At 38.5% G+C, this 23194-nt stretch overlaps 1 protein-coding gene and 1 long non-coding RNA gene across 4 annotated transcripts in view; one reads left to right on the top strand and one right to left on the bottom strand.

Annotated features, from left to right (window-relative positions):
* LOC122632951 (thyroid receptor-interacting protein 6) overlaps positions 1-23194 on the top strand; it is a 217738-nt gene that overhangs the window by 10100 nt on the left and 184444 nt on the right. The window contains exon 2 of the mRNA XM_043820284.1: positions 9833-9839. The gene's annotated coding sequence lies outside the window, so the exon portion shown is untranslated. The remainder of the gene's footprint in view (positions 1-9832; positions 9840-23194) is intronic.
* Positions 18657-23194, bottom strand: part of LOC122632958 — a 7957-nt gene continuing 3419 nt past the window's right edge. Inside the window, exons 1-3 of one of the 3 annotated variants that reach the window (XR_006327980.1) lie at positions 20106-20524; positions 19655-19848; positions 18657-18986 (exon numbers count right to left, since the gene is read on the bottom strand). This is a non-coding gene — a long non-coding RNA (uncharacterized LOC122632958). Of the gene's footprint in view, positions 18987-19052; positions 19849-20105; positions 20525-23194 lie in introns of those variants that run through there. The other 2 variants (XR_006327982.1, XR_006327981.1) reach the window with 2 other exon arrangements.

Genomic DNA, 23194 nt, shown 5'->3' with positions numbered 1-23194 from the left:
TCTCTCTCTCTCGCTCTTTCTCACTCTCTCGTTCCTCCGGGCTCAGAGCGAAGCAGAGGCCTCGTGTGGATAGAGGGTGGGTGGCTCGGATTCAATTATCCGATATTAAACTGCCCCTAACCACGCTCGTGTCGACCCCTTTGGCTGTGTGAGTTCAAATGGTTGTTGCTAACCCTCCTCCTCCTTCTCCCCTACCTCCTCACTACTCCAACCCCCCTCCCCCTAGAAGTATTAGATTGAATGGACTTGGTGTTGTACTTGCTGTTACCCGTTGGAGATACGCCTAAAGGTGGTCGTTATAGGATCGGTAGGATTTTCGTGTAGACCTTTTTTCTCTTTCTTTCGATCTTGATTTTTCCGTCTCCTTCTCGATGTAGTTCTTCCTTTTCCGATTGGATAACGATCTGATTTCGTTGCTACGCCGAGAGTGCCGGTGTCAGGGGCTGATATTGTTCGATGCTCTGGGCTTTTCAAACGAATTTTATCGAGTTCGATAATGTTTCAGATTTCATGGAAAAAGTGTGAACAATTGTTTGAAATATTTGATCGTAAAATTGCTTTCAAAGCAATACGTGAAGCGATTGTGGATAAACTGATTTGAGATCAGGATCTTCCTTTGTTTTGGGAAACTTATCCTTTTTAGGTTGTATTGAAACTTGACCAAAGTTCTGATGTGCCGTATAAGGTAAGATAAACGAAAAGGAAAACTTTCCAAGTGAATACTTTTGATTTCCAAATGGTTCGTTATCTGAAGGAAGCAATCGCTCGTCCGATTAACGGTCTCTATGTTAGTTACCGATGAAGTCGAGAGCCGATGGTTGATTGATAAAAAAAATCAACTCGAAGCGAAGGTGGGCAGTACGAGTACGGTCAGAAATGAGAAAAAGAGAAAGAGCGAACAGGACCATTTATTCAGCTTACCGCAGCGCCACGAGCGGTGCATTAACCGATTGGAAGAGCGATTAAGAGCGGCCATTCTTTTTCATTCGGTAGATCGGAAGGTCTCTAACGACGAGGCGTTATTTATTGCCCTTTCCAGCGACACTTGGCGCTTTTAATCGAAGAGCCCAGTTTGGCTTCTTTGCTAACTATGAGACGATAAGACGCAAGTCCGATTTCGTTTTGTATTGATATTTCGTTAAGATCGATCGATTATCGAAAGTAAAAAGTCTTCTATGGTCTATGAGCTTTACCATAAAATTAAATACTCCTCGTGATTTCAAGGATGTGTCACTTTGCATGTAGTCTTATGGTTTCTTTTCTTTTTCGAAAGAGAATGCATTACCGTTGTTATAAAAGAAGCCTATCATAAAATGACGGAAGTACTTCAGAAAGGACGAAACGCAAAGACCGTGGACTACCGACGTAGTCGTCGAAGTCGATGGACGCGTTTTATCGTGAATGTGCTAAAAGCAAAATCTTTCTGATACAACCTCGGAACCTTTTAGCGTCTCCTCAAGTGAAATTCAAACGAAGTTCGAGAACGTCCAGGATGGAGAGAAATGTCTAACGCTCACCACGATCCATCTCTTAGTGCTCTTTTCGTGACACATCTCGAGCTCGATACTTTTACTTCTATTTGCAATTTCTAGAATGTGTGGAATATTTTTGTAAAATGAAATAAAATTTGATTAATCATTAATTTGGTCTTTGATAACAATGAACTTTTGAGATATTGTAACGATAACTGAAATCTGTTTAATAAGATTATTAAATAAAAAAAGTAAGAAATTTAAAAACGTTAAGAGATCTTAAAATAAACTTATAAAACGAAAATTTTGCACTCACTTAACGAAATCTAACTACCTTTGCGTTACAATAAACACATTGTCGTCTAGCTCATTTCTATTCCCTTCTAAAGTACTTCCCATTAAACAACGTGACTTCTTCTCGATAAGAGTAAAACGTATTTTGCTAGAGAGTAACGAGTATACGAAACGTTGTCAAAAGACAGGGTTAAAACGAAAGACGGATAGGGTGAAATAGACAGTGCGAGAGAGGAAGACAGAGATATAAGGGTGGGTGTTGGTAGAAGTCGAGCTTTCCGAAAATCCGCCTTAGTATGGTAATTGATTTAATTTGGGGGATGAATCCACCCTTAACGAACGGCGCGCCGCCTCGATGGGGGTGGTGGGGGTGGGAGGTTGGAAGGCTAAAGGGACCGTAAAAGCACTACGACGTCTATTTGAGGCGAGACGAGTGAGAGAAATTTAGAGACGAAAGAGCGTCCACGCGAGAAGACGAGCGCCTGATTACTAACGATCTGATTAATTCATGATTTTTAATTAAGGGGAAAAGTGTGGGAGCACGGTAGGACGAGTACAACGACAACGACTACGACTGCGACGACGAGGACGACGACGACGATGACGACGACGACGATGACGACGACGACGACGACGACGACGACGACGACGACGACGACGACGACGACGACGACGACGACGATGGCTCGGCAGCAAGATATGGAAGATTATTTAACCTTCCGTCCGCAAGATGAATTTGTACGAGTAATTATTACGGGCATAATTACGAGATAGCGTCGTATCATAATTATCGGGGGCACGTTCTTTTTTTGTGTACGAATGTTTCTCTTGTTTATGAGTGGATGGCGTTATAGGATTGCAAAAGAAAGAAGTGAATATAAGAATCAAATCTATATAAAAATTTTGTATGTAGAGATATAACTCACTACAGTTTGTACTTTTCATTTTAATCAGGAAGACGTGAAATGCGGCAATGTAATTAATTTTCTTTTTCTTTTTTTTTCATGACATTTGTCAAAATCAAACAAGCATTTTCGAAGAAGTTATCATTATTGACAGATTATTAATTATTAGTGCGAGTATCTTATTAGGTCGTGGGTAACTGGAAAAGAGTTTTGTACATGCGTACAAAAAATGAAAGGTAATTATATGCATGCGTATATGCATACACATACACACACACATAGAGGATAGATGTAACCCGATGAAAGGAAAGAAAAAAGAGAAAATAGGTAGAGAGATATCAATAGGATGCTTCGATTTAATTTCCAACGATTCCGGTAAGCTCATATGCAAGCCCATTTTGCCTGTTCGCATTGGTTATGATTCTCTTTTTGTCGGGAATCGTTTTATATCTCCCACTTATTGATCACTCCCACCGCAAATTAATTAACGGCAATCGATGTGGCCTCGTCGTTATTACAAACTTATTTTCCAATGTATCTCTTTTTTAACCGGGTCTCATTATGTACCATTTCTACCTCTTTCATTCTTTTCCTCCTTTTCGTCTAACCATACTCTCTCTTTTTATCTTTGTATCGCGGTCGGACGAGCACATATCGCTTATTTTATTTTATTCCATTCGACGAACTACTTCAACTCAACGTAATATCTTCATAAATTCAATAAACGAACCAAACAACATTTTAAATTTCATTAAACGAATTCCACCTTGCTCGGACGAACGGGATCGGCGAATAGTGAGAAAGAGAGAGGGAGAGAGGAAGAGAGAAAGAGCTTCCCGATGTGGAATTTGTTTCATCAAAATTTTCAAACGCGACGAAACGCGTACAATTTCATAGTTAGAGAGTCGATGAAAGCGTGCGTGCGCAAAAAATTAGAGAATAAGAGAGGAAGAGAAAGAGAGAGATATTTATTTTTTTTTTTATATGATATTACTCCGATGAATAGATACTGTACTTGGAAGGGAAAGAGAAATCTATTGCTAATTCTTTCGTAATGCATTTAATACAAAATAGATCGGGTAAATGAGACCACGAGTTAGATCGTATAGACAGCATTTTTCGCATTTACCTCTGGATCGTTAAACTCGTTCAAGAGCGATCTTTCACCGATCGAGATAGAACGATTAGGATCGTATCCCATTCCTTCAAGAAAAAGACGAAGAAGCAGAAAACGAAGAGGAGGAGGAAGGATGAAGGAGAAGAGGAATAAGAATAAGAAGAATAATAAGAAGACGATCATGATGCTTTCGTGTGTGGACTTAAGAGTGCAGGCGACGTGAAAGTTCATTAGAGGCGGCCCTGATGGACACGTGCATTAATCAAGATTTTAATTACCACCGCGTGTAACTGCGCGCTCGGCTAAAAACTAAACATACCTCCACCTCCTACCGGGGTACCTACTCTAACTCCTGCTTATAACGGAGCTCGGGCTCGTAGCTAGAGCTAGAGCCAGCTCTAATTAGAGCTCTTCTCGAGGCTCGAAGATTAAAAGCCAGGCCTAAGTGCCGGCGCGATGCGCTCTCTCTTTCTCTCTCTCTCTCTCTCTCTCTCCCTCTCTCTTTCTCTTTTTATCTCTCTTTCTCACACTAGCAGACACCTCGCAGTTTCTCCCTCTAACCCGTTCTCTTTTCCCTTCCACCCTCTTCTACGCTTCTTCTCTTTCTATTCCTCTCTTTCTCTCTCTTTATGCTTATCCTCAACCATCACCACCCCGTTCTTCCTCCTCTGTTTCGTTCCGTTTAATAGCGATCGGCCATTCGCGAAATGCGCGAGTTGGAATCTCGCGAGTAAAAGAGCGAAAACCAACGAGAGTTCTCGAAAGCTCGAACAAAATGGCCTGATAATCGCATGGTTCTCCTCCTCGTGAACGAAGAATCGAAACTCCATTTTTTCTTTTTGCCTATTTCGTTCTTTCCTTTTTTTTTTCTTGCCCAAGACTTTCTACTCGAGACTTCGCTATTGAATTTTCTTCGATTGATAAACGCTTACTGAGATTTAAATTACGAAAACTGTTGTGATTCCATAATGTTTATCTATCGATGAACTCTGTATTTAATTATATGTTCTAAAGTCCATTATAGTTTTCGTACCGTAACTTAATATATACGATCTAGAACATTACATCACTTTTTATTTTATGAAACCAAAATAGATAGCGAACCTTTCGGTCTATGAGAGGCATTTTATCAATACTTCAATAAGTTATAGAGGAAAAACGTAGTAATTGTTACTACATCGTCGAAATCAGAGTTACGTTGATTTTTACAGGCTGCCAGGAAAAAAAAAATGGAGTGTAGTCCAATTACCAGTAGCACGTGAAACTCGTATAACAAACGGAAACTGATAGGTGACAGTTCTGAAACAGACTTCGTCGTCCATATTTGTTCATGTACAAATCAGATTCTATGATAGAGTACGTGCGTCATTGTGACAAGATAATACTAAAAATGGAATTTTAATACGTGTTGCTTGGGAAATGGAATTTATGATACTCTTCGGTTATGTGAAAGCTTTAACTAAATATCATTATTAATATTAATTTATCGCGAAAGATTGGTATCGTCAACATTCGCGGATTTTAGTTCTAAATCGAGCAGGCAACTAAAGGTGCGAGAATACGACTGAGGCTGTACAAGAAGAGACGAAACGTGGAGGAAAAGAGGGTTGATGGAAAGTACGTGGAAGAGGAGGAGGTGGTGGACGACCAGTAAAATCCACAAATCACCGAATAAACCAGAACAATGACGGGTGGTGGGTACAGAAAGGGTGGCTTGTGAGTCTGGTGGTGGTCCAAGGGAAGAGAACCATCACTGGTGACCGTACTGACCGGTGGTATGGGGGCTAGAACGTCGAGGACCCACTACACAACGAAACGCATAGCCCACCGACGATAAATTTGTCCATGGAGTCAATAACAGAGGCTGTTTCTGTGATTTAATGACACCTGCCTCTGCATCCACATAGTCCTCGTTCATCGGTCTGTTTGCCTGTTTTCGCTTTTCACTTCATTCTGTGTTTAGAGCTGGTCATTCTTCCTGCGGTAATGGTTATACTTAATAGCGGCCGAATTGGTCAGAATTCGTGCAATGATATCTGTCAAAATATTCCTTAAGTTTATCGCGTACTTCATAATTTTGTAATATATTTTCTAACGTCGCAGAGGCATATTAGAACATAACTGTGAAATGTATACGCTTTTGTGAATTTGTGGTAGTGCGATAGGAGACTGTTATTGCAGTAACATTTATGGTCTTGCAGTCGGCATAGTAATCACTGAAGCAAGAGACGTATTCGCCTAACCGAGAATACCGGAAAGGACCGGTACATCGTCCACATCCGTTATCAAACCACAGCTCGAACGAGGCGTGTATAACGTATCGGAGTGCGGCTTCTCGCGTCATTTATACGATAAGGAGCCAGCAACCCTTATGAATACCTCCATTATCTTTGCCTCGTTCGTTCCTTGCCGCCTGACACTTCCACCTCCATCTTTTCGTACCCTCTCTATCTCTCTTATTCTCTAACACACACGTCCTAACCCTTCTATTATTTGCCATAACGATCCACCTCGGATCGGTAGTGATAACAGCCGCAAAATTAATCTCACTATGCGTTTAATAATCGCGATAATGATGAAATGATATTTTACATTAGCAAATAATTGCATTTTGTGGTATTTCCATTAAAACCAAGGATACATACTTTATAGATATTAAAAGCTTTTGCATGCTATTATAAGATTAAACATTCTTTGCGTTTGCTTGAAATTTGCGTATTTGGTATTAAGAACTAATTGTATTTTTATTAAAATCAGAGGTCACCGTATTATCGTGTAAAATTGAACCTTTCATTACAATTTGAAAAATCTTTGAACGAACGTAGCTCCCTCTAGGATAACTGTCTGCTCCTCGCTATTTAGACAGAAGGACGAAAATGAAGGTTCCAGAAGAAGAGACAGAGACAGATAGAGAAAGAGAGAGTAGGGAGGAGAGATTTCAGAGGGTTGTGGAGGATGGTAGATCGAGTAACGTACATATATGTCGGTGGACTTTGAAATCGGGATATTGAATTCACGCCGTTTCTGTTTTGACGTATCGCAGCCGGTGATACGATCCGTCGAGTTTATCAGGACGTGGACGTACGCGTAGGAAGTGATTTTTTCATTCTAACAAATAGCCTTTTGCGGTTTATCGGATTTCGCCGGGATATCCGTTGGTGCGAAACCAAGCGCACGTTACCACCATCGAGGTTCCCTCCCCGTCATCTCCTCTTCCTCCTCCTGGTCGTTCTCCCCTTCAACTGCCAACCTCGTTTTCGTACTTCTTCTACGTCACTGCACGAATTCCCTAGCATTGCAAGAAAAGTGCGGGAAACTTGAATTTTTCCTCGAATTTTTCTTCGTATTTCTAATAGTCAGTTAACATTACTCGTTCCATTTTTTTTCTTCTCTTTTTGCTTTCCTTCAAATTTCTGAAGACAACGAAGTGATAAAAAAAAAGGAACACGAAGTCCACCCGAACTCGCACGAGTTTGAGTAATTCTTGTCGCGATTTCCGACATGCTGCATTCAGTACTTCCGGTACACGCGCCTCAGTCGTTCCCGCTCGCACGCACGGGAAATTGCTGGGGAAATTCGAAAGTTCGAGCGATAACCTATGAATTTCAATTGACTTTGCAACATCTCCTCGACGACGAATCGATCTTCTCTCCCAATGAAGCTCGATATTGCTCGATAATAAAATAAATAATTTTTTGTATTTTAAATTTTATACAAGAGATTATAGAGTATTAAAGTTTCGCTCGTGCCATGATGGAGAAAAAAATTCAATGTAGGTATCCAGTAGGAAATAATCAAATTTGAAACCCCAAGAAGATTGAATTCGCGAACAGACGTGATCAGAACATTCCCAAATAAACTGCTGGAATATACCAAAATGAAAATGTCCGTCGACGACGTTGACCGCTTATTAAGAGAATCAGACGGATGAAACGTAAAAACGATACGAAAGGAAAGAATGATAGGCAAGGATCTATTTGAAAAACGTAATCGTTGGTGCGAATATCCTCGGCGGGACATTGACGTTCGCTTTGAAAAATATGATCGCGAACGATGGAAGCTTGCTCGATGAGTTGATTCAGGATAGAAGAGGAGAGAATGGATAAAGAAGAGAGAAACGGGGGGGATGTGCAGATGGGGATATAAACGAGGTGCGGGTGTGCATTAGCTAATCGCACTCTCGCTGCATTATTTATCCGACTCAGCCGCGCATTAGTCAAGCGCGTAGCGCGTGATTTGCCGTGGCAATCATCCCTGATTTGGCTACGCTTTTCTCTTAACCGCCGATATTACATCTCGGCAAGTTCACTTTTTGCCGCGAACGGATGAGTACTGGTTGAACGAATTCATGATTTTTTTCTTCTGTCTATGTTGATAATTAAAAACGGATTCGAGTTCACAAACGAATTCTGATAATTTTACCAAAATTTCGAACGAGTCTCGCGAACGTAGTAAAAATTCTGTGACGTTAATTTTTCCTGATAAATCATCGATTTTTTAGATTCATAGAAGGCATATATAGGAGTCATCTATGAAATATATATAATATTTGTAAATTTAATAGAATAAAACCAGAAAAAATAAATCTTACGAAAAATGCATTTTCGTTTTTTACCATTGTTACGTCCATTTGCAATGTTTCAAAAATCGTTGATATACGTTACATGGCAACGCGCTTTTCATAGGTCTGTGAAAAAGTGTAGACCATCTCTCTCTAGACCATTTTCGAAAAAGTTATTTACAAAAGGCATGTGGATACCGTAGTGGAAACACTCCATTCACGGAACAGTCAAATTGAGTAGATATATATCTAGATGCGATAGATAAATAAATTTATTACTATTAAATAATTATCGATAAAGAAACAATATGATTATTGTCAAAATTAGAAATTTTTGTTTTACAAAAATTATACAAAAAAATAGTATTATACAAATATACGGCCTATATATATATATATATATATATATATATATATGTATATATATGTATGTATGTATGTATGTATGTATGTATGTATGTATGTATGCAATATATGTACATATATACGTATAAAATGAATCCAACACATCGAGAGATGGAGAGGTCATCGATGTCTCTGGATCATCCAGATCGCTTTCGAGAACGGTTCGTGAGATACCTAACGAGATCGTATCGATTTCCATCGATCGGACGATGAGAACGCGTGGGCAGAAATACGTAGATTGTACGAGTTCCACTAGCGTAGCTATCAATTTACTTCTTTTCTTCTTGAAACCTTATATGAAATTGTTATTAATGTATCGTTAAGAAAGAAGACAAAAAGATTTGAAACTTTGTAAGCTGACGAAGTTCTGCAAGTTTGATATTATTTTCAATCTTTAAAAAATTGTGATACTGTAAAAAAAAATCTCATAATTTCTTGTAAAATATTTAATATCTATTTAATGCATTAATTTGCTGGTATCGAATTAGTTACAAAAATCGTCAAACGATTTGTAAAGATAATCATTTTGTTTTCAAATCATCTTAAACCTTTAATTTCCACAATAGGAGAATAGAAAAACCAAGTAAGAAAGAAAAAGAAATCGGACTTTTAAAGTTACGCCATTGACGTCCATACAAGGTACCAAAAGAGAGACATCTTTGTACGCCCACGTGTTTTGTGATTCTCACAAGTCGTATTACGTTCCGTTGTAAAACACCGTCCAGTTGATGTGGGAGTATACATCTTACGCGTTCGCACTTAGAGCACATACACACATGCAAAATGGTAGTCCGAATATCTCGAGTGGCAACGCTCTTGTAACCGAAAGTATCCATTCCTGGTATGGTAGTTGAATGTCTGTTATTATTCAACGTTTAGAACTGAATGACACCGTTTTTTAAAACGTCATTGAAAATAATTACGTCGTTTCTAAAAAAACGTTATGTTTAAGCTTCCATTTTCATCCTTAGAAATCTTATATGATTTTGAAAGTTTAATAAGATTCGTTAAATAAAGAATAAATTATATTTAACAAGAGAAAAGAAAAGCATTTGTAAATGTGTTTATTTTATTTCAGGTGTAAGGTGAGCGATGTTTGAGACTTATGGAGAAATGGATCATTGGTGGAAGAGGCAAAATAATTAGAAACGAGAGGATGTATTTCCCACGAGAGAAATCAGAGACTCTGGGAGACGGGTAAAGATAAAAGAGTGGGGTGAGCTGAGAGGGTTGGGGTGAAACGATAGAGAGTTGGTACGCTAATGGAAAGGCCTTCGATACACATTCAGTCCAGCTCGTCGTCTATGAACGCGTAACCATCGATCGATATATCGATACATATTCCTGTTCGATGTATCTATAGCGCATGCTTACAGGAGTAGCTAATTACGTTTAATATCCTCGATTATGTGTTTGCATCGTACACACATTCCACGATGCTTTATACCTCTCTCTCTCTCTCTCTCTCTCTCTCTCTCTCTCTCTCTCTCTCTCTCTCTCACTCCATCTCTCTTAGCCGTGGTTCCTATCTATAATGAGGAACCATTAGAAGAGAAAAAGAAAGAGACAGAGAGTAATGAGAAATTTTCGAGTGACACACACACGCACACATATATATATATACACACAGATGACGATAAATTTGTTGAACTATTTTTTAATTCGTTCATATATCTTGTTTTTAATATTCCAAACAAAATACTGCAGTGTTTTTGTTTATACATTGTTGTTTTATGCACAAAGAATATCGATGAACCTTATTGCGCTTACTTGTTTAACTATTTATAGAATTTACATATTTAGGAAATATGAAATGAATATCTACATGTATTTATAACCACTTACTTGTTTGCGTTCAAAGCCAGCTCGAAGTTATCGCTAGAATGAAGGGAACAAGCAAGTATGCCGTAGCTAAAAGGGAAATGAGAATGAATGTAATAATATATTTAATATTCGCCGGGTCCCTGCCTCCTCCACTCTCGGTATTACAAGTCAACCAATATTCTCGCCCCCGTTTCTACCTCCCTCCAACCCCCAGCCATCTTTCCACCCTCAACCTCGAATCCCTTCCTCCAGCATCCTTTCTCTTTCTCTCTTCTTCCTGTCGATTTCTCTCTTCGTTTTCCAACCCTTCTCCTTCTCCGAGCACCACCCTTCGAAACCACCCTTGCGTCTCACCACTTTCCTGTTATCCTCCGAAGCTTCTCTTCTCCGCTCTCTCACCGACTTTCAAAGTGCACCGACATTATTTCCGCTGTAACCAATGCGCCAGGTTGAGAGAGAGAGAACGAGAGAGAGAGAGAGAGAGAGAGAGAGAGAGAGAGAAAGAGAGGGTGCCTTTTTCTGGCGGCATGAAACAGCCTCCGCATTACGTGGAATCGAAAAGAGAGAAGAAAAAAAAGAACAGGACTAGGGTGAAGGATCGGGAATTCAAAAAGTGAACGGAAAAGTACGGTGCGTGCGTTTTCGGTCTTCCGGTACGATTGAAAGGCAGGATTAACTACGTAGTTTTCTTTTTCTACTTTTCTTCTTTTCTTCCTTTCTCGCTCTTTCGAAACATAGCCGTTGTTTTGATTCGTTGGCTCGAATACGTAGCTACAGCGTTATTCTCATTTCGTATCGTAGAGGTAAAAAGGTTTAAGCAATTAACTATTTTTGCTGCTTGTTATATATGTTCATTATGCATGAGCATGATATTATTAAAACATTGTAAAACATAATCCCCGAATATTTACTAACGATTATTTGTAGTACTACGTACGAGAAATATAATCTGTATCAATACAAATTTTGTTTGTGAAATTGATTTGAAAGAAAATTATAACAAATGAAAAATTTCTTTCATAGAAACTTAGTAACGACGAAATCGATATAAAGCAAAATACATATATTTCTAATTATATATCACGTCATTTATTCCCTCTGTTCGACGAGCAGATGGATCGTAGCTTGATCATAGCAATCATAGCTGCCCATAACAGCGTAAAGCCTGAAATCGTGGGAAATTAAATTTTTCTTTGCAAAGGTGGCCCCAACCGCACGGCCTGTGGATTCATAAGATTCAATATGCTACGCGAGCGAGCAGGTTACCAAAGAATAGAAAGAGAAAGAAAGAGAGAAAGAGAGAAAGAGAGAGAAAGACAAGGTGGGACAAGGGGTAGCAAGTGGCACGAAGAAGGGGTTGCTTTTATAGTTTACATCAAATACGTGCCCTTCCTCCCTTCTCACTCACTCTCTCTCTCTCTCTCTCTCTCTGTTTTGCTCCCTCTCTAACTATCTCTTTCTCTCTCTCTTTCTCTGTTTTTCTCCCTCTCCCTAACTCTCTTTCTCTCTCTCTCTCTCTCTCTCTCTCTCTCTCTTTCTCTCTCTTTCACTCGCTTCTTCCTAAGCCGTACGAGACCACAGCTACACTTTTACACTCTCTATGCGTCGCTGCATGTTTACTCGCGATATATGAACTAATATCACGTGGTACGTGATGTCAGGTCTGTGTTTTTCGCCATGGATACCTCCTGTACTCTTTTACCATACTACTGGTCTATGATCCCCTTTCTTCGTTATCTTTTGAGAATCCCAGCGGTAAAAATGCTATACGCGTTCTTGTTCTTTTGAAATTGGAGTATCTGATTTCTCTTTTCATATGTAAAAAGCAATCCTACGGAAAAATCAGCATGTATTCTAGTTCAAATCCGTATATTAGTTCTATTTGTTGCTTTTGGATATAATTAATAAAATAAATGATGTTTCAATGCGAGCAATGCTTAAGGAGTGGAAACCAGTCTTGAGTTCGATATAACTGTAATTGCACAGCCGTTTATAACGTTAGAAGTAGATATACGTATTGGTCGAACGATAAATCATCGACTCAACGTGGCTTATTATGATCGCCCGTTTATGTTCCTGAGTTATAGAGGAGAGAACGACTATAGAAAATTATTGACTTTACGATCTATCAAGAACCTGTGATACACGGCAAATTAAAACAATCTAGTTCGTGCTATCATTAAAATGATATTCTTTATATTTCTTTTTATGAAACTACTCTCACCCTATGAAAACATATATATTTATATGTAATATTTGTCCTTTTTTTCTATCGATTACTTTAATCATGAGTGTATCTTTACAAATCATTTTATTATCTCATCGTTTTAGCAACGAAATCCGGTCTGCAGAGGCACGCGTATAAATATTTCACACATGGCGTGTAAAGAGCAGTTCATGCGAAAGAGAGACAGAGAGAGAGAGAGAGAGAGAGAGAGAGAGAGAGAGTGTAAGAGAGAGAGACTGGAGCTTAAAGGGAGCCCGGTGTTCATCGCGACGGCACGTCTTGATTTACGCGAGAAAGGCGTGCCCCGAACGGAAGCCGCAATTAGTTTATTAATAATTAGTAAACGAGCTCTTGCTCCGATGCTACGCGCTACATCCGACGTACGGTTTATATGTGATCGCAAAGGAGGTACCCCTTAAACGTTCTCGTAAGTACGAAAACTGAGCGAAAACCGGACGAACAAGTCAAGAACGGTGTTCACGCGAAATACCGCGGTTCGTCACAGAAAATATGCTAGTTTTGTTTTTTTACATGGCAAATCGACATAAATCTCGAATCTTTCAATTTGTGAATTGATAATTTCAAGATAATTTGTAATGTAGATTTTTTAAGTAAGTTATTCGATACTCCACTGAAATTTTAACTCCGAAGTAACTTTTTTCAATCGGACGACTCGCATTAAGGGATAGAAAAAAGAAATATTAAAACTGAGTTGTTTGTAATGTCGAAAATGAAACAATGAGATGATGTTGAAGTAGAAATCATAAATATGAAATTCGCTGTGTGTGTTCTTCGTCCAACTTCTTTTTCACAACTAAAGCGTAAATGAATGTTAATGGTATAGCATTTGTATGCATATTAATTACATTGTTAATTACATGAGAAGAATGGAAAAACGCGGGCAAAACTCTGACGAAGGTTCTCATTCCTCGGAGTTGTTTTTTCCATTCAAGCTAGATGTAAAATTTTTTGATCGCTCGTTGGTTATCGATGTTCGAGAGAACTATGAAACGCTAAGCGATATTTTATGGTCGCGAAGGAAGGTATGAAAAGCGAAGGAAATGTGCCGTGCAAAGTAACTACCTTTATGTAGGATCAACGAATTTTGGGGGGTTCGCCGATAGGATTGGTCGGCTCTCCTACCGTGGATTTTTCTTAATCGATTATTTTTCCCGAAGAAGAAAATTAATGGTTTCTCGGGTGTTAGGTGAAGTTCCAGAATTATATGTTTCGCAGAGTCGTCGATACATTGTCAGGTTATTCATCATTCGCGAGAAAAACTAATGAAGTTGAATGTTGCTAAGCTGTTGTCTCCAGAATAACGTTAAATTAAGCATTTTACGAAAAAATGAAATTTAAACCTTAATTTATGCTTCATACCTACTTTAGAATACCGGACAGAGACGCTATCTTTGTATCTCACACCTCGATTGTCCTTACCTCCTATGAAAAAGAAGTAACCGCAGGACCCATACTCTTCCAAGAGTAGTCGTAAAAGCTTCCTCCCTTCTCTTCTTCCCTCACTCTCTGTCTTTCTTTCTCTTTCATCGTTCGTCGTGGAACGTCTATCCGAGAACTATGGTGTCGGAGAAAGAAACGCCTTCCCACCCTTCGCTGGCTCTTCCGGTGGCTTTTATTCATAGCGCCGTAACGCTAATAAAAAAAAGTGCACATAGGGATATTAAAGTCGTCCGCGGTGGTGCTTACAGACCACGATCTCCATCACTACTCGGAGAAATAATATGTCGCAGTAGTAGAGATAAATCTATTAACGCTATCCCAAATATATGTAGGTATATGCATTCTCGGCGAGGTAAACTACTTCGTGTGAACGCATTAATAAAGAATTACACACATTCTTTTTATGTTATAAAAGCAACTATCTGCTGATGTACACCGTTCTTGATTAATGAGCATATAATAAAATTCTCATATATGATTTAGAAATATTTTTCTTTAAATAAGTATACAACAAATTATCTTGGATTAGTTATTGGCTCATATTACATGTATGTATATGTACATGTATATATATATATATATATATATATATATATATATATATATATATACGTGCTGTACGTGATCACATTCGCCACACTGCTCGTAAAAAGACGACCCCAGCACGCTTTTCTCACTTTTTTCTATGGCTTCCTCTCTCTCTCTCTCTCTCTCTCTCTCTCTCTCTCTCTCTCTCTCTCTCTCTCTCTCTCTCTCTCATCCTTCTTCTTTGCTCTTATTCGCACTCACAAACTATGCGCAGCGACGCGGTCGCATGCATACGGCACGGGAAGTACTCGCGTTATGTACCGACAAACTCGAATCGAGTACGGTTTACGATCGGTTTATTTGCGAGCGGCTCGTGAGACGCTTCCAGGAAGAAGGATGCCACGAACGACACTCTTTCCTTTGCTGTTTACTTTTTTTCTGTTTTCTTTGTTTCTCTTCATTTTCACTACTTCGTTATTTTCTCTTTTCTCAGAACTTAAGATCGGATCCTTTCACTCTTCCCTATTGTTAGTTATTTTGAAGATTGTTAGTGTTTAGTGCACGTTTATTTTGAAAATAATTGATTTTCAATAGTTATATATTTCGGTGTTAAAGTAGATGTATATCATGAGAGATTTCTCTACAAGGCCATGCTATCTTTTTAATTCCCTATGAGTAGATAATATTTTAGTGGAAATTTTTAATTAAAAATAAATCGATTTAATGATATATATATATATATATATATATCATTGCATTGTTTAAAGAAAAATACTAGAAGTTCCACCCTTTGTTATACAATCCTCGTAAACCGGGGATCTGAAAAAAATTTATTTTTACTACAAAGTCCGCGTATAAAAATATTCTATGAACTAAGAATACACGTACAAAAACAATGGACACTGTTTCATTAACCTTATATTATAATTATGTTACAAGAAAATGCGGTGAGATTAATTTGTGAGGAGACGTTGGATAAAGCGTATCAGTTTGCTGGTTTGTTAAGCAAACTGCTTACGTTTCTGGATGCAAAAGAAGAAGGACGAGGTTGCAGGATAGCGCACGGTTAAAAGAAAGCTCGTTACACTGTGACAAGTGCCCGGTATCCTCATAATTATCACATCCAACGTAATTACAGAGAACGTGCCTTATCCTAACCTAACCAACTCCGTGGTCGTAAACGACTACGGCGCAGGAACGTCTCTTTTACTTTGCTAACGCTTAACGCCGTCACACAATTGGAAATATCCTTAAAGAAATTACTGTCCCCTCGCTCGCGCGCGCTACTAAATTAAGAATTTCTACTGAAAATTATTATTTACTTTTAATTATCTCCATCTAAAAGTTGACGTTTCTCATTCATCATACTTCATTATATTTAAAAAGTACTTTTTCCTCAGATGCAATAACAGACAGCTTTCGTATGTGTGAGATCGAGTGTTTTAATTTTGCCTTCCATTGTCGGTTTTTTCGTATTTGTTTGAGGAGGAAGTAATAAGAGAGAAAATCGAATGGTCTGATGAGTGCGATCGTATGAAATTTTTTTTCTTTTTCTAAGATCGCCATCATCGTCGTCGACAGCGTTCAAAAGATTATCTACCTCGAAGAATAAAAATCTCTTATGAATAGACGAATCGGTCGACAACGACGACGACGTCTCTCTTCCTGCGAACTTTCCCCCTCTTTCTTTACTGCGATCACCTCCACCATCACCGATCCGCCATCTTCGCGAGCTCACTTTCCTCTCGCTCCTTTTCTCTCCTTTCTATTTCTCTTCGTACGAGGCAGACGTTAATTTTCTGGTTTAATAACCGGGCCGCGTTTATTAACGAAGCTGTCCCGAAAGCGGGCCAAGCGTGAACTCCGGTTATTTGTTTCTTAATTAGAAAGAAAACTTTGACTCGCTCCGAGGCGACGATTATCGTTCCCAACTCCCATTAGAACTCGTTAACGCGGTATTGGAACGATACGTCTCCCGGGACGACGACCCATCGGCCTTACGTTTAATAACATCGTCCAAGAATCTACCGTGGCCTTCGATATGCTTTTGCTATTCGTTATCTGTAGAAAAAAATAATAATTAACTTTGATTTTAAATTAATACGATTGCAGATATATAGTAGCTATATATTTTTAAAAGTTATATATCCATTTTAACACGACAAAAGTAGTAACAAATAAAAAATATATAAATTTGTCCATCTATATTTTAATACATGAATGATTGTAAAGATGAAACGTTGATTTAAATTTTTTTAATTTGATTTCTTTTCTTTTCTACATTTTTTTTTTATTAATATCTATCTTTTCATAAAACATCTTTATAGTAAAAAAAAAAAATCAAATAACAATGTAATTATTTATTGTGTAATTTTTTTGTGTCATCAACTTTTAATTCATTGATGGTGCATTAGAACTTGATGTATTAAGATCATTGCTGCGAAATATGTAAACAACATCTGCCGATCGTATCTTTTGATAATAAAGTAGGAGAATGTAAAGAACATTAAGTTTGGTGAGCATCCACAGACTTATTCGATGAATATCACGGTTATGGCTTAATATCGTGGGCTCATACATTCTCGTTTTGAGGCGAGAGAGCATGTCTTCGTGTACACGTCCTAACGCGTAGATACGCACGACTGAATGTAAATAGTATGGGACGCGCGTGCGTGGGTAGATTCCGTAAGCTATGAGTCTAATAATACCCCTTCCTATGTAACAGAAGTTACCTTCTACATAAGAAATATATATATATGTATATATATAATATACATATATATATATATACATATATACGCATACATATATAAGAATTTTTTCTTATTTATATCAATGAAATTTACAATTTCTCATTGGCATAATAATGTGATTATTAGTTATAACATTTGCCAAAATAACTCTATAGACGTTCAATGTTGTCTACACCCTATTACTAGCTGCAAATCGTTCGTTATCTCGATTGAGTTATCGATTATCTGTCAGAGAAATAGCTATGTGATCATGTTCGTTTGATTTGATATTAGCACTTTAACACACAATTACATACCAATATTCCTTTATATGCTATTACCCTCATATATTTCTATATATTTTCTGTATTACTCTTGACTGATATATTATTGATTTTTTGTTTTCTTTAAATGATAGTTAGAATTATTCAAATTACATACATTAATTTCTTCTTCAACCGATACTTATATCAAAGAGTATTCCCGACGTAAATATCAAACTCTTGATGTAAACAGCATCTCCTCCTCTCCTCTCTCTCTCTCTCTCTCTCGCCGGTCTCTTCGCATCACTAATTTCTACCTAAACTAATTGATTTGCCAATCGTTATTTCTGGACTACTTTGACAAGCTTGTTCTCTCAAACGAAGAACCTCTTTCTAAGTTCGCGCGTTGCTTGTTAAAACGTTATTAGGCTAGGGAGGGGGAGAAGGAGAGAGAGAAAGAGATGGGAAGCCTTTCGTTGATAGTGCGCAGCTTGCAAAGGCGTTTCGCTCTTAATTATTATATGCGATAATTATCGCGGTCGATGGTGGGGTAATTGCATGAGGGGCAAAATGATATATAATTTTTGTTATTAGGCAAGCGGACACGACGACGATCGGTTTGATTTTGTTTGTCGGCGCATAACACTCCGCTGATGGACCATCGTTGATGGGAGCACATCAAACTATGATTTGGTATTTAGTCACCATTAGGGACGCATTAGCACTGATTACACGTGCACCTACCTACGACGTGGTGCACAACGTGCAATCACGCGTATGTACATTAACCTAGATGCGTACGAGCTCCACAGGTTCGCGCATACTCGTTCCATCTTCTCTCTCTCTCTCTCTCTCTCTCTCTCTCTCTCTCTCTCTCTCTCTCTTACACACACAGACACATAGAAACACAACATACACACACCACACAACACATAATGCTTGTGCCAAAGCCGTTAATCGATCGTCTACATCGATTTGTTTCTCCTTTTAAGTCCTTTTTGATAGCGTATCTCGTGTGCGCATCTTCGATTTCAATTTTTAAAGAAGCACTGCTTTTGGTGCACGCTGATGTCTAAAGGCTTTCCAATATCGAGCTCTTCCTTTTTCTCCGTTCCCATTTTCCGTTGTTGTACAATGGTTAGGAAAAGTACCGAAGCAAACCGTTTTTGTTTTCTTTTTTGTTTTGTACAACTTTACCTAAAATATAGAAAAGATTGTTTTTGCTGATTTATAAAGCAATATTTATAGTAAATAGCATAAAGATATGAACCACTACAATTTTATCAATTTTATGATTATTATGTTGAAACAATATAGCATAATTTCATCTATGGAGAATATTTATAAATGTCTGTAATATCATGCGAAGAACGGACAAGTATCGCATTAACGAGACATTCGTGAAATACTAAGTACTTATTGTTAGGTGAGAACTATGAGATGAATCTCGTACGCGACGTGATGTATTCGATTCTCTTCTCTTCTGCTTTTCTCTTTCTCTCCCTCTCTTTCTCTTCCTCTCTTTATCTTTCTCTCTCCATCCCCTTCGTATTCCTTTCTTGCCCTCGGCTCTTTTTCTTCTTACAGGACGAGGGTCACGGGCCAGGACTCAACGCTATACTTACCGGGCCTCCGAGCTCATCAACTCGCAGACATTTCATTATATGAATCAGACAAGAGCACAGCATCCTGCCACCATACTCCTTCCCCATCCTTTCTCCCTCTCCTCCTTTCATATCGTCTACCTCCTTCACCTCCGCAACGCTTCTTCTTGTTCTTTGTTGAAGAAAAGAGAGAGAGGGGGAGAGACACGATCCATCTTGCGATCTCCGATAGGCCTCGACTTAATTTCTGATTGGAATTACCTCGCATGAGCACTGTATCTCTCGCGATTATTAGACTGCGATCCAAGGAGCCGTGGGACTTGGCCGACGTGTTTTTTCGCACGCAGTACCACGTATCATTCGCTTCGACGTTTTTGCTTTCTGAAAATTGTATCTTTTTGTTTGTTCCAACGTCGACCTTTTTACATTTCTTATTTTCGACGACAGCCGAAAATCTATAACAACGAAATGTATGCAAATAATTAATCACAATGAACATTTTCTCAACCCCGATTTAAGAAACTACCCCAAATAGAAAAAGGTAGTAAGCAAAAAAATAAAGGCAGGATGATCGTGTCTCAATTTCTAATTCCGTTTATCCGCTACAAATCAATCGTTGGCAAAAGCACAATCAGGGATGGAACACAACGGCGTTCCGCTACAAATCGCCGAGCACAGCAGCGCTCGTTTTCTCTTTCCATTCCAAACCTACCTATCTTCTTTTTCTTTTTCTTCTGCAGTCTTTCCGTTTTTTTTCTTCTTCGAGCAAATCGTCGTCGCGTGCGGCTTCCCTTGGGTTTCGGGAAGGACCCTTTCGTGGTAGGGCGGTCTCGAATTTCCATACACGCACCGCAGACTGCCGCTTGAATATACTCACTTCCGGCAATAGATTTCCTCCTTTTGCGAGTCACACCCCGTTGACGCCACCACCCTCCTCGCCAACCCTTACTCGCCTACCTCTTTCCTCCCAGCATCCAATGCTCTGCTTGTAGAATGAACGAGACAGAGAGAAATAGATAGAGATAGAAGGTAAAGTTTATTGCCTTGGGCAAATAGCCCAGTGTGATCAGAAAGATATAAGCGAATGCTGTTTAGTAATTCGATAATAACAATGACAGTAATGGTAGTAGCAAGAATAGTACTGATAGTAAAAACAAACGGTATAGTTGTAATAGATATTTCATTTCATATTATTCATATTTATTGTATTTATATTTTTTCAAGTTATTTCATATACATCCGTATTGCGTTAGTAATTATTAAAGAAATGACGACTGCTGCATCCATTCTTAAGTTATTAGTTTCTTAAGTTTTTGTACATTAGTATTGCATACGTGAAATTGCACAGTAGCTGTGTTAATTTTTGTTGCCTTACCGACAGAACCAGAGATAAAAAGGATGAGAGTGAGGGGAACGGTGGAGATGGACGGGTGTACGAGAGGGTAGTTAGTTAGGAGGAAAGGGAGGGGTGGTTACAACGACGAGAACGCAGCAGTAGCGTACACAATCGGGTCTATTGTGTGCTGTGATTTGTGGGGACGATTTTTTGACTTCCGTTCACCCCACCCACTTTCCACTACGACCACCACCAATACCAACACTACTACCAACTAAGGCATCATACACCTACGAGGGGAGCCGAAATCCCTCCGAGTTGGGAGATACAGCTAAATTATCGGAAGGCGACAGCGGGTTAAAGGTCGATCGTCGATTTATTTAGGAGACTACCACCCCCTCTGCATTTTGTGGTCGTAGAGGGTCGAAGAATGGTCATCTGCTTGGATTCTTGTTTAACACTTAATTTATTGTTGTTTATCCGTGACTAAAGTTTGATCGAGTAAAATCAGTCATGATCCAATCAATCTTCACATACTTGTATGTCATCAAATACACGTAATATGTTGAATTACATATTATGATAAATGATGGTAAAGATATAAAGTTTATAAATTTTTAATTGTATCTCATGCGGCTTTCCTTCGACATTGACCGCTTCACTCCATGCTTTGAATAAATTCCTTACTTATTATTCTCTCGTCGCGACCCTCTTTACCCTTTCTCCCTCGTTAATAAGTCGTGAAGACCTTCGCTCGTTAATACAGGATACTTCGGCGAATAATTGCGAGGGTGAACGATAGCTAAGCTTGTTTCTACGCTTGTTAAGAGTGCGGTCGAAATTGCTATGGAACTTTTCATGAGTGATCGTTTGAGTTTTATGTATTGTTTAGTGGAAAAGAAATTTCTTGAACTATTAAATTTAACTCGCAATTGTAATGAGTTTGATCGTATGATCTCCGTTGAAATATATTCGAAAAAGATATCAAATTAGAGATCAAAATTTGTATACTATATTTTAATTTTGGCTAATGATAAAAATTTTCTGATCGCTCTCTTTGAAAAGTCAGGAATTATAATTCAATGCAGTTCTCTTGTTCCAAAATAAGCATTTAGCTGCAATTTTACTACATACAAATTCGAAAATAAACGAAACGTATGATTCCGTTGTTTGTGGCACCTATAAAGTAAATATCGTTTCCCTATTTTTTTTTTTGCCGAAAACGATTCGACCGGAAGTGTCAGAAGCACGCAACGTACGATTTCCATGGAAACAGAAGTGGTAGTAGTGTTGGCGCGCCGTTTTACGAGTCTGTTTTTCGTCTATGCTAATATACGACTATAACGATCGTAATCGTATTCCCACGAGCGAGCACCCTACCCCCCACTCTCGGTTATCCTCTGGTCTCATAAGTACTCTGGAGTTTCCGAAAATGCTTCAAAGTAAGTTTCTCAGGATTTAACGAGCCCTTAGTCGACCACAATATTAGTAATGTTATTACCTTTCTTCTCATACCTGCCAACTCGGGTTTTATTATTAATTCCCAAATGTATATATTCTGATGATTTATGAAATTATATTTTTCTTGGAGAATAGAATCATAAAAATTTAATGATATTGAAATACAATCAATTTGTTAAAAATTGGAGGACTGAAGACGGATTACTCGGATACTTGAATAACGTAGTACAGATTGACTCAAACATTATGTGATATATTTTAACAAAGCGTACGTAAGCCAAGGCAATTACTTTGGAGGAAATATATGTATAAGTACATATATGTACGTGTACTTGCGTACAGACACACAATCACACGTGTATGAAGCCGAGTAATCCTTTCGCTTGCAACGACTGTACTGTGAGAACCGCGTGATTTATCGAGAGCACCATGTGGTAACGGAAGAGTTTAATTGGTTGATCGGTACCACACCAACGTAACTACGTAATTTACTCGTAATGCGAATAAATTACAAAGGAATCACGATCGACGGAGAAAAAATATTGTAACTGATTTCAAACCAATGAAAACAAGATTTGATCGACATAATTCGAAGGAAGTCTTTTTAGGATTTGAAAAAGTCATACATGTATTGATCATTTTCGATTTCTTAAATGCACCAGTCGGAATTACCTGTTATTGTAAAGTCCAAAAAATTAATAGCTGTAATATCATGATCATCGAAAAATCCAAAAGGATAAATTACCTAAGTTTCTGCTATGTAAATCTTCTTTGCTTTCACTCAATTATTTCCTATCTCCCTTTCCCCATACTAGAACAGAAAACCGCGAACTAAAACGCCGATCACGATCGAAATCGAAATTGTACGCTGAGGGCGTTAACGCTAGAAGATATCTGGCGTGGGGTCACGAATTTACGATCGTTGCGTAATTTTGGCTGCAAAAAATCACAAATACCAAGGAGAAAGGGAGGTAGAAAGTGAGAGAGAGAGGAAGAGAGAGGGT

This window comes from Vespula pensylvanica, chromosome 11 (genome assembly GCF_014466175.1).
Source record: "Vespula pensylvanica isolate Volc-1 chromosome 11, ASM1446617v1, whole genome shotgun sequence".
NCBI classification, from domain to species: Eukaryota; Metazoa; Arthropoda; class Insecta; order Hymenoptera; family Vespidae; genus Vespula; species Vespula pensylvanica.
This window is presented reverse-complemented; position numbering and strand designations above follow the sequence as displayed.